This window comes from Rhinoderma darwinii, chromosome 1, assembly GCF_050947455.1.
Source record: "Rhinoderma darwinii isolate aRhiDar2 chromosome 1, aRhiDar2.hap1, whole genome shotgun sequence".
NCBI lineage: Eukaryota > Metazoa > Chordata > Amphibia > Anura > Rhinodermatidae > Rhinoderma > Rhinoderma darwinii.
The window spans coordinates 29,698-49,029 of record NC_134687.1 but is presented as its reverse complement, the minus strand read 5'-3'; positions in this window follow the sequence as shown (position 1 = coordinate 49,029).

Here is a 19,332-nt window from a genome sequence, read left to right as displayed (position 1 = left end):
TATCGCCAGGTGTCGGTGGGAGAGAGAGGGAGCTCCCTCCCTCTCTCCAAAACCACTCAGATGCGGTGCTCGCTATTCAGCACCGCATCTGAGGGGTTAAACGGGTGAGATCGATACTAATATCGATCTCACCCGGCAGAGCAGGGATGCCCCCAGCCCTCAGACACCTCTGGCAGCCGAGAGCAGGGAGATTTGACGCTCCCTGCTCTGTTTACTTTATCCTAATGCCGCGACGTAAAAAGGCGTATGCATCAGAATAAAGCCCGTTAGTGGCCGACAATACGCCTTTTAACGGCGGCCACTAACGGGTTAAAGCTTTTAGGTCGCCTCTCCTACCCAATGTTTCTCCAGAGGCGTAGCGAGGTTCTCCTGCACCCGGGGCAAAGATTCAGTTTGGCGCCCGTCCTCCCCCTCCCCCACCTCTTTCCCAGCATGTCCTTCCCCCTTCGCCATGTTTGCTTTCTCTACCAATCAATAAGGTGTCATTTTTTTCACATGTTTTTTTATGTAACTCGAGCATAAAACCATTTGTACATTTTACAAGCAATATAGTTCTATAAGGGAGTTACCATAGCAATAAATTATAAGAAAATAAGGAGGTCAGTGGCCGACTAAAGCAGATTGTATAACGGAGGCTGATGAGACTATATGGTGACATAAAGAACAGGCTCCTCTTGTAGATAATGCCACACACCTCCCCTGTAGATAGTTCCACCCCCCTGTAGATAGTGCTACACCCCCCCCTGTAGATAGTACCACACCCCCCCCTGTAGATAGTACCACACCCCCCTGTAGATAGTGCCACACACCCCCCTGTAGATAGTGCCACACCCCCCCTGTAGATAGTACCACACACCCCCCTGTAAATAGTGCCACACCCCCCCTGTAGATAGTGCTACACCCCCCCTGTAGATTGTTCCACCCCCCCTTGTAGATAGTGCCACACGCACATCCCCTTGTAGATAGCGCTACACGCACACCCCCTTGTAGATAGTATCACACCCCCCCTTGTAGATAGTGCCACACGCACACCCCCTTGTAGATAGCGCTACAGCCCCCCTCCCTGTACATAGAATCAATCGGGCTCCCTCTAGGAGTGGAATCCCACTCACATCCCCTTGTAGATAATGCCACAAACACTCCCTTTAGATAGTGCCACAAGCACCCACTGCAGATAGTGCCACACAGCCCTCCCTTCCCTATATATAGTGCCACACAGCACTCCCCCCTTGTATATAGTGCCACACAGCGCTCCCCCCTTGTATATAGTGCTACACAGTATCGCTACACTGAAGCCCTGGGATGACATTTTATCCCATATGACTGCTGCAGTCTGTGATTTGGTGTAGGTTTTACCTCCCCATTGAATTAAATGGAGAAAACCCGAAACAAATAAGCAGCGTTTACGCAAATACAATTGACACGCTGCAGAATAAAAAACCGCACCGCAGGTCAATTTCTGAGCTTTTTTCCCCACTTATCATTTACGCAGCGTGTGATGAGAATTGTTCACATTTAATCTACTCTGCTGCTACGGTTTTAGGGCTTTTCCACACTTAAAATTTCCGACCAGATATTTTGAACTGCGGTGCGTATTTCTCGTGCCGCATCATGTCAATTCCTGCTGCGGAAAGTGGACAGAATTGCTGCGTTTTTTCAGAGGAGACGTCCTCATCCCCCAACATTGTGAAATACGCATCAAAACACGCACCATTTTCTGCAGCAATATATATATACATACACACACACACTATATACACACACACTATATACATACACACAGACTCACACATATATATACATACATACATACATACATACATACATACATACACATGTACACATCTCAGACACACATGAATATGCACATTATACACATATAAAGTACACATTGTAAACACACATGCACTTACCTTTTATGTAGGATATTTGTGAAGGGCGTTCAGCAGGTTGATGTGGTCGGAGTCTTCACACAGCGTTTCTCCTGCTCACAGCCCGACGACAGTCTCCCCTCCCCCATGTCCCGACTGCTAGCAGCAGGAGGAGAGATGTATAGAGCAGGGAAGGGGAGCTGGAGGGGGAGTTTCAGCACAGACCACGGCTGCTAAGTAGGACAGAAGCTCACCTCGTCTCATGACAGGTTCGGCCCTGGCACCGGGGCTCCCTCCGGTGCTAGCGACGCCACCGGGCATAAGGGAGTTCGGGCCATAGGCCCCCTGGGAGCGGCCGCCCGAACTGCCCTAATGATGATCCGCCACTGGTGGCACTATGTTCAAGGGGGTGTGGCACTATCTACATGGACACTGTGGCACCATATAGGGGCACTATCTACAGGGGATATTGTGACACTATCTACAAGGGCGCTGGCACTCTATATGTGGGCACTGGCACTAGGGGCAGCTAAGGGGGCATTATACTGTATAAGAGCTGCTAGTGGGCATTGTATAGGGCAGCTATGGGGGCATTAGGCTATATGGGGGCAACTTTGGGGGCATTAAGCTGTATGGGGCAGCTATGGAGCATTATACTGTATGGGACAGCTATGTGGCTATTACACTGTATGGGGGCATCTGTGTGGGCATTACAATGTATGGGGGCAATATATAGTATGGGGCATTATGTTGCATGGGGCAGCTATGGGGCATTATGGTGTATGGGGGAATATGTTTTGGCATTATACTGCTTGGGGGCATATGTGTGGGCATTATACTGTATGGGGGCATCTGTGTTGGCTTTATACCGTATGGGGCAGCTATGTGGGCATTATACTGTATGGTGGCAGCTATGGGGGCATTATACTGTATGGTGGCAGCTATGTGGGCATTATACTGTATGGTGGCAGCTATGGGGGCATTATACTGTATGGTGGCAGCTATGGGGGCATTATATTGTATGGTGACAGCTAGAGGATATTATACTCTGTGGGGGCAACTATTTGGCATTTTACTGTGTGGGAGGCACCTTGGGAGCATGATACTGTGTGGGCTGAACCGAGTTTGTATGGGTGGAGATTGGGTGGGATTAAAGGTGTGGCTTAAAAGAAAAAAAATTGCCGCATCTGTTGCCCCTTTTTGTGACGCTTGAAAGTTAAGGGGTGTGGTACTGCCTCTTCCCATCTCTTTCATCCCCAAGTTTCAAAATTGCATTATTTGTGCCCATAAACACCCACAAGCTCACTTCTCAACCATGGTAAGGCCTTGAGCATTTGGGAGAATCAACTTAGGTTTTGGTGGCTCCCACCTTGTGACAAATGCTAGTTGGATATAGAACAACATGATATGGGCTGTCCTCTGATTTCCTCCCTCAAGCTCAATGCTTGTATGTGAATGCTGTATAGGTTTATATGTGTATATAAGTGTGTATATGATGTGTGTATGAGTGTGTAAATTTTGTATATAAGTGTATATATGTGTGTATATGCCCTATATAAGTGTGAATATGCTGTATATAAGTGTGTATATAATGTATATAAGTGTGAATATGATGTGTATAAGTGTGAATATGTTGTATATAAGTGTATATATGTGTGTATATCCCCTATATAAGTGTGTATATGCTGTATATGATTTACGTAAGTGTGTATATGCTGTATATAAGTGTGAATATGTTGTATATAAGTGTTTATATGCCGTATATAAGTGTGTATATGATTTCCGTAAGTGTCTATATGCTGTATATAAGTGTGTATATAGTGTATATAAGTGTGAATATGATGTATATAAGAGTGCATATAATGTATATATAACGGTTCTCACCGGTTTGTTTGTGGTGCTTGGAACCCAGGCAACGCTTGGCACAGTGGGTAGAGGGGGTCGGATGGATAGGCAGAAGTCAGGACAGGCAGCAGACATCGTAACGGGTATGGAACCAATAGGTCAAGGCAGGCGGCAGGCAAGGATAGTCAAGTTCAGGCAGAGGTCAGCAATGGGAAATCCAGGCAAAGGCAGAAGGGAAGGAAACAGAGAACCAGGGCACAGGGAAACTCACGGGGAACAAGCATGGATGCAAGGAAGGAGGAACCTTAAATAGGAAGTCTTTGGAATTAAGGTGCACGCTGGCCATATAAGACAGAACGAGTCAGCGCGGGTGCCCTCTAGTGACTGCATCTGCACATCGAGGATGACGGGATGCATAAGACACCGTCCAGGATCAGCAGAGCGTCCGGATCGGATAATTGGAGCTCGGGACGAGCATGTGGTAATGGAGGACGCAGGAACCGGAGCAGAGGCCGTGGGGAAGGTGGGGAACGGCACGGCAGCCGTTACAGTACCCCCCTTTACGGCCCCTCTTTTTAGGCTTGCTTGGAAACCTTCGTTCAAAGTCCATGATGAGAGCTGGGGTGTTGACATTCTCCACGGGCTCCCATGATCTCTCCTCAGGACCATAATCTTTTCAGTCCACTAGGTACCATAATCTCCCCCGTGATCATTTGACATCCAGGATCTCTTGAATTTCAAACTCGGCATCAGCCGCTGGTGCAGGATGGACAGGAAAACCGGTTGAGTATAGTGGGTTTCAGCAGAGAAATGTGGAAGGAATTCGAGATCTTTAGGGACTGAGGAAGGCGAAGTCTGAAAGTTACTGGATTAATTTGTTTAGTTATTTCATAGGGGACCAGAAACCGAGGAGCCAACTTGTAACAAGGGGTCTTCAGATTTATGTACCGGGTGGACAGCCAGACTTTATCCCCAGGAAGGAGATGCGGCGGTATCCTGCGTCTTTTATCCGCGTTACTTTTGAACCTGGCTACGGCTTTGTGGATGGAGTATTGGCCGTCTGCCAAATCCGTAGAAAGTCGCGGTGGACCGTGTTAGCAGCTGGAACTTCAGAAGGCGCAGAGACTGGTAGCGGAATTCCTGGGTGATGGCCGTACACCAAGAAGAAAGCAGAAGAGCGGGTAGATTCCCCCGTATGGTTGTTGTAGGCAAATTCGGCCCATGGAAGTAGACTTGCCCAGTCGTCTTGTCGTGGAGACACGAAATTCCTCTGGAAACTTTCAAGTATTTGACTAATCCGCTCTACTTGACCATTGGATTGAGGATGGTACGCAGAAGATAAGTCTAGTTTGACCTCCTCCTCTGTCAGAAACAATGTGCTTACGAAGACCATGAAGGCGAAAGATGTGCTTGATAAACAGTCGGGAAGATGATGGAAGGCCTGAGAGAGGTACGAAGTGCACCATCTTGGAAAAGCGATCCACTACAACCCAGATCACAGTACACCCAGCAGAACTAGGCAGATCGGTGATGAAGTCCATGGCAATGTGCGACCAGGGAGAGTCAGGCACGGGTAGAGGATGTAAAAGACCGGCAGGTCTTGAATGGGAGACTTTATTCTGAGAGCAGGTGGAGCAGGCTGAAACAAAGTCTTTAGTGTCTTGGGACATGGAAGGCCACCAGTACTGACGGCCAACCAAATTGAGAGTCTTTTTGATTTGTCAGGGTGCCCAGAAACCCTGGTGGCATGACCCCAACGAAGAACACAATCCCTTTGTTTAGGGGGTACGTAGGTCTTTCCTCTGGGAATGTGTACCACTTCAGCTGGAGCTGCGATCACATCACTGTAACGTCTATGGCCGGGGGTCATCGTTCAGACTTACCCCTTGATGATCCCGGCCATGGACATCTCTCTTCACGGCGTCAGCTTCCTCCAGGGAGACGCCGGCACTGTCTTCCGGGTCCTCGGACGGATTCCTAGAGGGCGCCGCGCCCGCGCGTGCACGGCCTTAAAGGGCCAGTACGCGTCCAGCTGTCACCCATCAATTATCAGTCCAAATGGCTGCTGGACTATAATAAGGGGCTCTGCCCACTGGTACCTTGCCTGAGCGTTGTTGTACAGTATACCTAAGTTTGTCTTGCAAATGGTCTCCCAGTGTTTTCCAGTTCCCAGTGTTACCCGTTCCCGCTGCCTGTACCCTGTATCTCGTGCTTTCGTATCTACAAGTGAAAGTCAAGTCGTGCCTTCCGCTGCACCCACGGTGCCACCTGCTGATACAGTCGTCTCTTCCCACTGCATCCGCGGTGTCACCTGCTGTAAAAGTCAAGGCGTGCTCCCGCTACTGTCTATATTGCCTCAGGTACCCATTCTGAACTATAGACATTGTTTTGTACCTTGTTGGCCAGCTGCTACCCCGCTACGGCCCAGTGGGTCCACACCCTGCGCCGTGACAAATACGTTTAGGATCTATAATAAACTGTGGGCTGGGCTCTTTGTCTGTGGGGTCAAAACAGCGAGATAAAGCATCAGCCTTGGAATTCTTTCCAGCGGGTCTGTAGTGAAGCTGAAAATTGAATCTGGAGAAGAATAATGCCCACCGAGCATGACGAGAGTTTAGGCGTTGAGCAGTTTGTAAGTATAGGAGGTTCTTATGATCTGTGTAGATGATGATGGGGTGCCGCGCACCCTCAAACAAATGTCTCCATTACTCCAGGGCCAATTTAATAGCCAAAAGTTCTTTATCTCCAATTCCATAATTTTTTTCAGCGGATGTGAATGATTTGGAGAAAAAACCGCAGGCCACCAGTCTCCCTCTACAAGTCTTTTGTGAAAGAATGGCTCTGACTCCCACAGATGAAGCATCGACCTCCAGGACAAAGGGTTTGTTGGAATCCGGTCTATGTAGGACTGAGGCAGAAGAGAAGGCAGCTTTAAGAGCTTGGAATGCGGCTTCGGCCTCCGAGGTCCAGTCTTTAGCATTAACCCCTTTTTGGTCAGAGCAGAAATAGGAGCCGTCATAGAGGAGAAATGAGGAATAAACTGGCGGTAATAATTAGGGAATCCCAGCAGGCATTGGACAGCTTTGAGTCCTTGCGGACGAGGCCAGTTGAGAATTGAGGACAGCTTGGCTGGATCCATTTGAAGTCCCTGGTCGGAAATGACGTACCCCAGGAAAGGCAGGCTGGTTTTCTCGAAGAGGCATTTCTCCAGTTTAGCAAACAGAGAGTTCTCTCGCAGACGTTGTAACACTTGGCGCACATGCACGCGATGGGTCTGAATATTGGGAGAAAAGATTAAGATGTCATCTAGGTATACCACCACACAGCTGTATAACAGATCCCGAAAAATGTCATTAACAAAAGCCTGGAAAACCGCAGGAGCATTACAAAGTTCCAAAAGGCATGACTAGGTATTCAAAATGCCCATCGCGAGTGTTGGATGCGGTTTTCCATTTGTCTCCCTCGCGGATGCGGATGAGGTTATAAGCTCCACGAAGGTCTAGTTTGGTGAAAATTCTCGCCCCCTGTAGACGGTCAAAGAGTTCTGAGATCAATCGTAACGGGTACTTGTTTTTTAACATGATATTATTTAACCCACGGTAATCAATACAAGGACGCAGGAGCCGTATTTTTTCCCCACAAAGAAAATCCCTGTGCCAGCAGGAGAGGAGGACTTACGGATGAATACTCTCTCCAGATTCTCCTGGATATACCGAGACATGGCCTCAGTCTCGGGCAAAGACAGCGGGTAGATTCTACCTCTGGGAGGCGTGGCGTTGGGGACCAGGTCTATGGCACAGTCGTATGGCCTGTGAGGAGGCAGCGATTCAGCTTGTTGTTTACAGAAGACATACGAGAAGTTTTTGTATGGAGTAGGAAGTCCTGCTGAGTCAGGTGCTGTAGATTGAGGCATGGGTGGGCGAACAGATAGTAGACAATGTTGGTGACAGAAGTCACTCCAGCGGGTAATTTGACCTCCAGTCAAGTTAATAACAGGAGAGTGCTTCTGCAACCACGGTAGACCCAGTAGCAAAGGATTCAGAGAGTTCTTTAAAACATAGAAGGAGATACGTTCCTGGTGCAGCACCCCCGTTAACAGGAGAATGGGCTCGGTGACGAGATAGATAACGATTTACCAAGGACTGGCACGGAAAATTCCCAGCGGATCCGGAATCTAGGAAGGCTTGAATGCAGAAAGTGGTTCCTGCAAAGGACAGCTCCGCTGGTATGGTCATCTTCTGGGAGGAAGTTATTCCACCTAGGGTAGCCTCTCCTACTTGCCCTAGCCGTTGGAGTTTTCCGGCTTCACTGGACAGTCCTTGAGGAAGTGCGAGTTACCACCACAATACAAACATAAATTCAGCTTGCGTCTATTCTGGCGCTCCTCAGGCGTGAGTCGTGTTCTCTCCACCTGCATAGGTTCATCCGACCGGGAGGAAGATGAAGCCAGAAGAGGCCTTTGGAAGGTTGGTGCCAACCATGATGTCCGATTGCCACAAGCAGATTCTTGTTGTCTCTCACGGAAACGTATATCTATACGATTAGCTAGAGTAATCAAGTCATCCAAGGACGGTGGAAGGTCTTGGCCAGCAAGTTCATCCTTGATTCGGCCTGCCAGACCATCACAGAAGGTAGATACCAAAGCCTCATTATTCCACTGGAGTTCAGTAGCCAAGGTGCGGAATTAAATGGCGTCTTAGCCTACAGTGGAGGTTCCTTGTCGGAGCTTGAGTAGAGAGGAAGCTACAGAAGAGGCTCGACCTGGTTCTTCAAACACCCTTTTAAACGTGGAGAGAAAGTTCTGAATGTTGTACATGATCGGGTCGTTTCTCTCCCACAAGTGTGATGCCCAAGCCAGCGCTTCACCAGACAGCAGGGACAGGATGTAGGCCACCTTAGCCCGGTCTGAGGAAAAATGATGTGCCATAACTTCAAAGTGGATGGTGCATTAGTTAACAAATCCCCTGCAGGTCTTGGGGTCTCCCTCATAGCGGGCAGGTGTAGGTAAATGTAGTCCTGGACTGTAGACAGGAGCTTGCGGTGGTGGTGGTGGTGGTATCGGAGGCGCCGGAGGCGCTAGTTCGTTCAAACGAGTGGACACATTCTGCAGTAGCTGAAACAACTGATCTTGGCGGACTCGTTGTCTAGAAAGCTCCTGAGCCATATCAGCCGTGTCAGGCAGGGCTGTGTCAAGGGCATCCATGGCTTGTTCAACCTATAACGGATCTCACTGGTTTGTTTGTCGTCTGGGAGATGGTGCTTGGAACCCAGGCAACGCTTGGCACAGCGTGTAGAGGCGGTCGGATGGATAGGCAGAAGTCAGGACAGGCAGCAGACGTCGTAACGGGTATGGAAGCAATAGGTCAAGGCAGGTGGCAGGCAAGGATAGTCAAGTTCAGGCAGAGGTCAGCAACAAGAAATCGAGGCAAAGGCAGAAGGGAAGGAAACAGAGAACCAGGGCACAGGGAAACTCACGGGGAACAAGCATGGATGCAAGGAAGGAGGAACCTTCAATAGGAAGTCTTTGGAATTAAGGCGCGCACTGGCCAGACAGAACGAGTCAGTGCGCGCGCCCTCTAGTGACTGCAGCCGCACATCGAGTATGACGGGATGCACTTACCTGACGCCATCCAGCACCAGCAGAGCGTCCGGATCGGGTAAGTGGAGCTTGGGACGAGCATGTGGTAATGGAGGACGCAGGAACCGGAGCAGAGGCCGTGGGGAAGGCGGGGAACGGTGCGGCAGCCGTTACAGTATATAAGTGTGTATATGCTGTATATAAGTGTGTATATGCTGTATATAAGTGTGTGTGTATATGCTGTATATAAGTGTGTGTATGCTGTATATAAGTGTGTGTATATGCTGTACATACTGTATATAAGTGTGTATATGCTGTATATAAGTGTGTGTATATGCTGTATATAAGTGTGTGTATATGCTGTATATAAGTGTGTGTGTGTATATGCTGTATATAAGTGTGTGTATGCTGTATATAAGTGTGTATATGCTGTATATAAGTGTGTGTGTATATGCTGTATATACTGTATATAAGTGTGTATATGCTGTATATAAGTGTGTGTATATGCTGTATATAAGTGTGTGTATGCTGTATATGTGTGTGTGTATATGCTGTATATAAGTGTGTGTATATGCTGTATATGTGTGTGTGTATGCTGTATATGTGTGTGTGTATGCTTTATATAAGAGTGTGTATATGCTGTATATAAGTGTGTGTATATGCTGTATATAAGTGTGTGTATATGATGTATATAAGTGTGTGTGTATATGCTGTATATAAGTGTGTGTATATGCTGTATATAAGTGTGTATATGCTGTATATAAGTGTGTATATGCTGTATATAAGTGTGTATATGCTGTATATAAGTGTGTGTATATGCTGTATATAAGTGTGTGTGTATATGCTGTATATAAGTGTGTATATGCTGTATATAAGTGTGTGTGAATGCTGTATATAAGTGTGTGTGTGTATATGCTGTATATAAGTGTGTGTATATATGCTGTATATAAGTGTGTGTATATGCTGTATATAAGTGTGTGTATGCTGTATATAAGTGTGTGTATATGCTGTATATAAGTGTGTGTATATGCATTATATAAGTGTGTGTATATGCTGTATATAAGTGTGTGTATATGCTGTATATAAGTGTGTGTATATGCTGTATATAAGTGTGTGTATATGCTGTATATAAGTGTGTGTATGCTGTATATAAGTGTGTGTATATGCTGTATATAAGTGTGTGTATATGCTGTATATAAGTGTGTGTATATGCTGTATATAAGTGTGTGTATATGCTGTATATAAGTGTGTGTATATGCTGTATATAAGTGTGTGTATATGCTGTATATAAGTGTGTGTATATGCTGTATATAAGTGTGTGTATATGCTGTATATAAGTGTGTGTGTATATGCTGTATATAAGTGTGTGTATATGATGTATATAAGTGTGTGTATGTTGTATATAAGTGTGTGTATGCTGTATATAAGTGTGTGTATGCTGTATATAAGTGTGTATATGCTGTATATAAGTGTGTGTGTGTATATGCTGTATATAAGTGTGTGTGTATATGCTTTATATAAGTGTGTGTATGCTGTATATAAGTGTGTGTATATGATGTATATAAGTGTGTTTATGTTGTATATAAGTGTGTGTATGCTGTATATAAGTGTGTGTATATACTGTATATAATTGTGTATATGTTGTATATAAGTGTGTGTATATGCTGTATATAAGTGTGTGTATGTTGTATATAAGTGTCTGTATATGCTGTATATAAGTGTGTGTATATGCTGTATATAAGTGTGTGTATATGCTGTATATGTGTGTGTGTGTATGCTGTATATGTGTGTGTGTATGCTTTATATAAGAGTGTGTATATGCTGTATATAAGTGTGTGTATATGCTGTATATAAGTGTGTGTATATGCTGTATATAAGTGTGTGTGTATATGATGTATATAAGTGTGTGTGTATATGCTGTATATAAGTGTGTGTATATGCTGTATATAAGTGTGTGTATATGCTGTATATAAGTGTGTGTATATGCTGTATATAAGTGTGTGTATATGCTGTATATAAGTGTGTGTATATGCTGTATATAAGTGTGTGTATATGCTGTATATAAATGTGTGTATATGCTGTATATAAGTGTGTGTGTATATGCTGTATATAAGTGTGTGTATATGATGTATATAAGTGTGTGTATGTTGTATATAAGTGTGTGTATGCTGTATATAAGTGTGTGTATATACTGTATATAATTGTGTATATGTTGTATATAAGTGTGTGTATATGCTGTATATAAGTGTGTGTATGTTGTATATAAGTGTCTGTATATGCTGTATATAAGTGTGTGTATATGCTGTATATAAGTGTGTGTATGCTGTATATAAGTGTGTGTATATACTGTATATAATTGTGTATATGCTGTATATAAGTGTGTGTATATGCTGTATATAAGTGTGTGTATATGCTGTATATAAGTGTGTGTGTATATGCTGTATATAAGTGTGTGTATGCTGTATATAAGTGTGTATATGCTGTATATAAGTGTGTGTGTATATGCTGTATATACTGTATATAAGTGTGTATATGCTGTATATAAGTGTGTGTATATGCTGTATATAAGTGTGTGTATATGCTGTATATAAGTGTGTGTGTGTGTATGCTGTATATAAGTGTGTGTGTATATGCTGTATATAAGTGTGTGTGTATATGCTGTATATAAGTGTGTGTGTATATGCTGTATATAAGTGTGTGTATATGCTGTATATAAGTGTGTGTATGCTGTATATAAGTGTGTGTATATGCATTATATAAGTGTGTGTATATGCATTATATAAGTGTGTGTATATGCTGTATATAAGTGTGTGTATATGCTGTATATAAGTGTGTGTATATGCTGTATATAAGTGTGTGTGTATATGCTGTATATAAGTGTGTGTGTATATGCTGTATATAAGTGTGTGTATGCTGTATATAAGTGTGTGTATATGATGTGTATGTTGTATATAAGTGTGTGTATGCTGTATATAAGTGTGTGTATATACTGTATATAATTGTGTATATGCTGTATATAAGTGTGTGTATATGCTGTATATAAGTGTGTGTATATGCTGTATATAAGTGTGTGTATATGCTGTATATAAGTGTGTGTATATGCTGTATATAAGTGTGTGTACGTTGTATATAAGTGTGTGTATATGCTGTATATAAGTGTGTGTATATGCTGTATATAAGTGTGTATATGCTGTATATAAGTGTGTGTATATGCTGTATATAAGTGTGTATATGCTGTATATAAGTGTGTGTATGCTGTATATAAGTGTGTGTATATGCTGTATATAAGTGTGTGTATATGCTGTATATAAGTGTGTGTATATGCTGTATATAAGTGTGTATATGCTGTATATAAGTGTGTGTATGCTGTATATAAGTGTGTGTATATGCTGTATATAAGTGTGTGTATATGCTGTATATAAGTGTGTGTATATGCTGTATATAAGTGTGTGTATATGCTGTATATAAGTGTGTGTATATGCTGTATATAAGTGTGTGTATATACTGTATATAAGTGTGTGTATGCTGTATATAAGTGTGTGTATGTTGTATATAAGTGTGTGTATGCTGTATATAAGTGTGTGTATATGCTGTATATAAGTGTGTGTATATACTGTATATAATTGTGTATATGCTGTATATAAGTGTGTGTATGCTGTATATAAGTGTGTGTATATGCTGTATATAAGTGTGTGTATATGCTGTATATAAGTGTGTGTATGTTGTATATAAGTGTGTGTATGCTGTATATAAGTGTGTGTATGCTGTATATAAGTGTGTGTATGCTGTATATAAGTGTGTGTATATACTGTATATAATTGTGTATATGCTGTATATAAGTGTGTGTATATGCTGTATATAAGTGTGTGTATGCTGTATATAAGTGTGTGTATGCTGTATATAAGTGTGTGTATGCTGTATATAAGTGTGTGTATGCTGTATATAAGTGTGTGTATATGCTGTATATAAGTGTGTGTGTATGCTGTATATAAGTGTGTGTGTATGCTGTATATAAGTGTGTGTGTATGATGTATATAAGTGTGTTTATGTTGTATATAAGTGTGTGTATGCTGTATATAAGTGTGTGTATATACTGTATATAATTGTGTATATGTTGTATATAAGTGTGTGTATATGCTGTATATAAGTGTGTGTATGTTGTATATAAGTGTCTGTATATGCTGTATATAAGTGTGTGTATATGCTGTATATAAGTGTGTGTATGCTGTATATAAGTGTGTGTATATACTGTATATAATTGTGTATATGCTGTATATAAGTGTGTGTATATGCTGTATATAAGTGTGTGTATGCTGTATATAAGTGTGTATATGCTGTATATAAGTGTGTGTGTATATGCTGTATATACTGTATATAAGTGTGTATATGCTGTATATAAGTGTGTGTATATGCAGTATATAAGTGTGTGTATATGCTGTATATAAGTGTGTGTATGCTGTATATGTGTGTGTGTATATGCTGTATATAAGTGTGTGTATATGCTGTATATGTGTGTGTGTGTATGCTGTATATGTGTGTGTGTATGCTTTATATAAGAGTGTGTATATGCTGTATATAAGTGTGTGTATATGCTGTATATAAGTGTGTGTATATGCTGTATATAAGTGTGTGTGTATATGATGTATATAAGTGTGTGTGTATATGCTGTATATAAGTGTGTGTATATGCTGTATATAAGTGTGTGTATATGCTGTATATAAGTGTGTGTATATGCTGTATATAAGTGTGTGTATATGCTGTATATAAGTGTGTGTATATGCTGTATATAAGTGTGTGTATATGCTGTATATAAGTGTGTGTATATGCTGTATATAAGTGTGTGTGTATATGCTGTATATAAGTGTGTGTATATGATGTATATAAGTGTGTGTATGTTGTATATAAGTGTGTGTATGCTGTATATAAGTGTGTGTATATACTGTATATAATTGTGTATATGTTGTATATAAGTGTGTGTATATGCTGTATATAAGTGTGTGTATGTTGTATATAAGTGTCTGTATATGCTGTATATAAGTGTGTGTATATGCTGTATATAAGTGTGTGTATGCTGTATATAAGTGTGTGTATATACTGTATATAATTGTGTATATGCTGTATATAAGTGTGTGTATATGCTGTATATAAGTGTGTGTATATGCTGTATATAAGTGTGTGTGTATATTCTGTATATAAGTGTGTGTATGCTGTATATAAGTGTGTATATGCTGTATATAAGTGTGTGTGTATATGCTGTATATACTGTATATAAGTGTGTATATGCTGTATATAAGTGTGTGTATATGCTGTATATAAGTGTGTGTATATGCTGTATATAAGTGTGTGTATATGCTGTATATAAGTGTGTGTGTGTATGCTGTATATAAGTGTGTGTGTATATGCTGTATATAAGTGTGTGTGTATATGCTGTATATAAGTGTGTGTATATGCTGTATATAAGTGTGTGTATGCTGTATATAAGTGTGTGTATATGCATTATATAAGTGTGTGTATATGCATTATATAAGTGTGTGTATATGCTGTATATAAGTGTGTGTATATGCTGTATATAAGTGTGTGTATATGCTGTATATAAGTGTGTGTGTATATGCTGTATATAAGTGTGTGTATGCTGTATATAAGTGTGTGTATATGATGTGTATGTTGTATATAAGTGTGTGTATGCTGTATATAAGTGTGTGTATATACTGTATATAATTGTGTATATGCTGTATATAAGTGTGTGTATATGCTGTATATAAGTGTGTGTATATGCTGTATATAAGTGTGTGTATATGCTGTATATAAGTGTGTGTATATGCTGTATATAAGTGTGTGTACGTTGTATATAAGTGTGTGTATATGCTGTATATAAGTGTGTGTATATGCTGTATATAAGTGTGTATATGCTGTATATAAGTGTGTGTATATGCTGTATATAAGTGTGTATATGCTGTATATAAGTGTGTGTATGCTGTATATAAGTGTGTGTATATGCTGTATATAAGTGTGTGTATATGCTGTATATAAGTGTGTGTATATGCTGTATATAAGTGTGTATATGCTGTATATAAGTGTGTGTATGCTGTATATAAGTGTGTGTATATGCTGTATATAAGTGTGTGTATATGCTGTATATAAGTGTGTGTATATGCTGTATATAAGTGTGTGTATATGCTGTATATAAGTGTGTGTATATGCTGTATATAAGTGTGTGTATATACTGTATATAAGTGTGTGTATGCTGTATATAAGTGTGTGTATGTTGTATATAAGTGTGTGTATGCTGTATATAAGTGTGTGTATATGCTGTATATAAGTGTGTGTATATACTGTATATAATTGTGTATATGCTGTATATAAGTGTGTGTATGCTGTATATAAGTGTGTGTATATGCTGTATATAAGTGTGTGTATATGCTGTATATAAGTGTGTGTATGTTGTATATAAGTGTGTGTATGCTGTATATAAGTGTGTGTATGCTGTATATAAGTGTGTGTATGCTGTATATATGTGTGTGTATATACTGTATATAATGTGTATATGCTGTATATAAGTGTGTGTGTATGCTGTATATAAGTGTGTGTATGCTGTATATAAGTGTGTGTAATGCTGTATATAAGTGTGTGTGTATGCTGTATATAAGTGTGTATATGCTGTATATAAGTGTGTGTATATGCTGCATATAAGTGTGTGTATATGCTGCATATAAGTGTGTGTATATGCTGCATATAAGTGTGTGTATATGCTGTATATAAGTGTGTGTATATGCTGTATATAAGTGTGTGTATGCTGTATATAAGTGTGTTTATATGCTGTATATAAGTGTGTGTATGCTGTATTTAAGTGTGTGTATATGCTGTATATAAGTGTGTGTATGCTGTATATAAGTGTGTGTATATGCTGTATATAAGTGTGTGTATATGCTGTATATAAGTGTGTGTATATGCTGTATATAAGTGTGTGTATATGCTGTATATAAGTGTGTGTATATGCTGTATATAAGTGTGTGTATGCTGTATATAAGTGTGTGTGTATGCTGTATATAAGTGTGTGTATATGCTGTATATAAGTGTGTATATGATGTATATAAGTGTGTGTATGTTGTATATAAGTGTGTGTATGCTGTATATAAGTGTGTGTATGTAATATATAAGTGTGTGTATGTTGTATATGTGTGTATATGCTGTATATAAGTGTGTGTATATGCTGTATATAAGTGTGTGTATATGCTGTATATAAGTGTGTGTATATGCTGTATATAAGTGTGTGTATATGCTGTATATAAGTGTGTGTATATGCTGTATATAAGTGTGTGTATATGCTGTATATAAGTGTGTGTGTATATGCTGTATATAAGTGCGTGTATGTTGTATATAAGTGCGTATATGCTGTATATAAGTGTGTGTATGTTGTATATAAGTGTGTGTGTATATGCTGTATATAAGTGTGTGTGTGTATATGCTGTATATAAGTGTGTGTGTATATGCTGTATATAAGTGTGTGTGTATATGCTGTATATAAGTGTGTGTATGCTGTATATAAGTGTGTATATGCATTATATAAGTGTGTGTATATGCTGTATATAAGTGTGTGTATATGCTGTATATATGCTGTATATAAGTGTGTGTATATGCTGTATATAAGTGTGTGTATATGCTGTATATAAGTGTGTGTGTATATGCTGTATATAAGTGTGTGTATGCTGTATATAAGTGTGTGTATATGATGTATATAAGTGTGTGTATGTTGTATATAAGTGTGTGTATGCTGTATATAAGTGTGTGTATATACTGTATATAATTGTGTATATGCTGTATATAAGTGTGTGTATATGCTGTATATAAGTGTGTGTAAATGCTGTATATAAGTGTGTGTATGCTGTATATAAGTGTGTGTATATGCATTATATAAGTGTGTGTATATGCTGTATATAAGTGTGTGTATATGCTGTATATAAGTGTGTGTGTATATGCTGTATATAAGTGTGTGTGTATATGCTGTATATAAGTGTGTGTATGCGATGTATATAAGTGTGTGTATGTTGTATATAAGTGTGTGTATGCTGTATATAAGTGTGTGTATATACTGTATATAATTGTGTATATGCCGTATATAAGTGTGTGTATATGCTGTATATAAGTGTGTATATGCTGTATATAAGTGTGTGTATGTTGTATATAAGTGTGTGTATGTTGTATATAAGTGTGTGTGTATGCTGTATATAAGTGTGTGTATGCTGTATATAAGTGTGTATATGCTGTATATAAGTGTGTGTATATGCTGTATATAAGTGTGTGTATATGCTGTATATAAGTGTGTGTATATGCTGCATATAAGTGTGTGTATATGCTGTATATAAGTGTGTGTATATGCTGTATATAAGTGTGTGTATGCTGTATATAAGTGTGTTTATATGCTGTATATAAGTGTGTGTATGCTGTATATAAGTGTGTGTATGCTGTATATAAGTGTGTGTATATGCTGTATATAAGTGTGTGTATGCTGTATTTAAGTGTGTGTATATGCTGTATATAAGTGTGTGTATATGCTGTATATAAGTGTGTGTATATGCTGTATATAAGTGTGTGTATATGCTGTATATAAGTGTGTGTGTATGCTGTATATAAGTGTGTGTGTATATGCTGTATATAAGTGTGTGTATATGCTGTATATAAGTGTGTGTATGCTGTATATAAGTGTGTGTATATGATGTATATAAGTGTGTGTATGTTGTATATAAGTGTGTGTATGCTGTATATAAGTGTGTGTATGTAGTATATAAGTGTGTGTATGTTGTATATGTGTGTATATGCTGTATATAAGTGTGTGTATATGCTGTATATAAGTGTGTGTATGCTGTATATAAGTGTGTGTATATGATGTATATAAGTGTGTGTATGTTGTATATAAGTGTGTGTATGCTGTATATAAGTGTGTGTATGTAGTATATAAGTGTGTGTATGTTGTATATGTGTGTATATGCTGTATATAAGTGTGTGTATATGCTGTATATAAGTGTGTGTATATGCTGTATATAAGTGTGTGTATATGCTGTATATAAGTGTGTGTGTATATGCTGTATATAAGTGTGTGTGTATATGCTGTATATAAGTGCGTGTATGTTGTATATAAGTGCGTATATGCTGTATATAAGTGTGTATATGCTGTATATAAGTGTGTGTATGCTGTATATAAGTGTGTGTATGTTGTATATAAGTGTGTGTGTATATGCTGTATATAAGTGTGTGTGTGTGTATATGCTGTATATAAGTGTGTGTGTATATGCTGTATATAAGTGTGTGTATATGCTGTATATAAGTGTGTGTATGCTGTATATAAGTGTGTATATGCATTATATAAGTGTGTGTATATGCTGTATATAAGTGTGTGTATATGCTGTATATAAGTGTGTATATATGCTGTATATAAGTGTGTGTATATGCTGTATATAAGTGTGTGTATATGCTGTATATAAGTGTGTGTGTATATGCTGTATATAAGTGTGTGTATGCTGTATATAAGTGTGTGTATATGATGTATATAAGTGTGTGTATGTTGTATATAAGTGTGTGTATGCTGTATATAAGTGTGTGTATATACTGTATATAATTGTGTATATGCTGTATATAAGTGTGTGTATATGCTGTATATAAGTGTGTGTATATGCTGTATATAAGTGTGTGTATGCTGTATATAAGTGTGTGTATATGCATTATATAAGTGTGTGTATATGCTGTATATAAGTGTGTGTATATGCTGTATATAAGTGTGTGTGTATATGCTGTATATAAGTGTGTGTGTATATGCTGTATATAAGTGTGTGTGTATATGCTGTATATAAGTGTGTGTATGCGATGTATATAAGTGTGTGTATGTTGTATATAAGTGTGTGTATGCTGTATATAAGTGTGTGTATATACTGTATATAATTGTGTATATGCTGTATATAAGTGTGTGTATATGCTGTATATAAGTGTGTGTGTATATACTGTATATAATTGTGTATATGCTGTATATAAGTTTGTGTATATTCT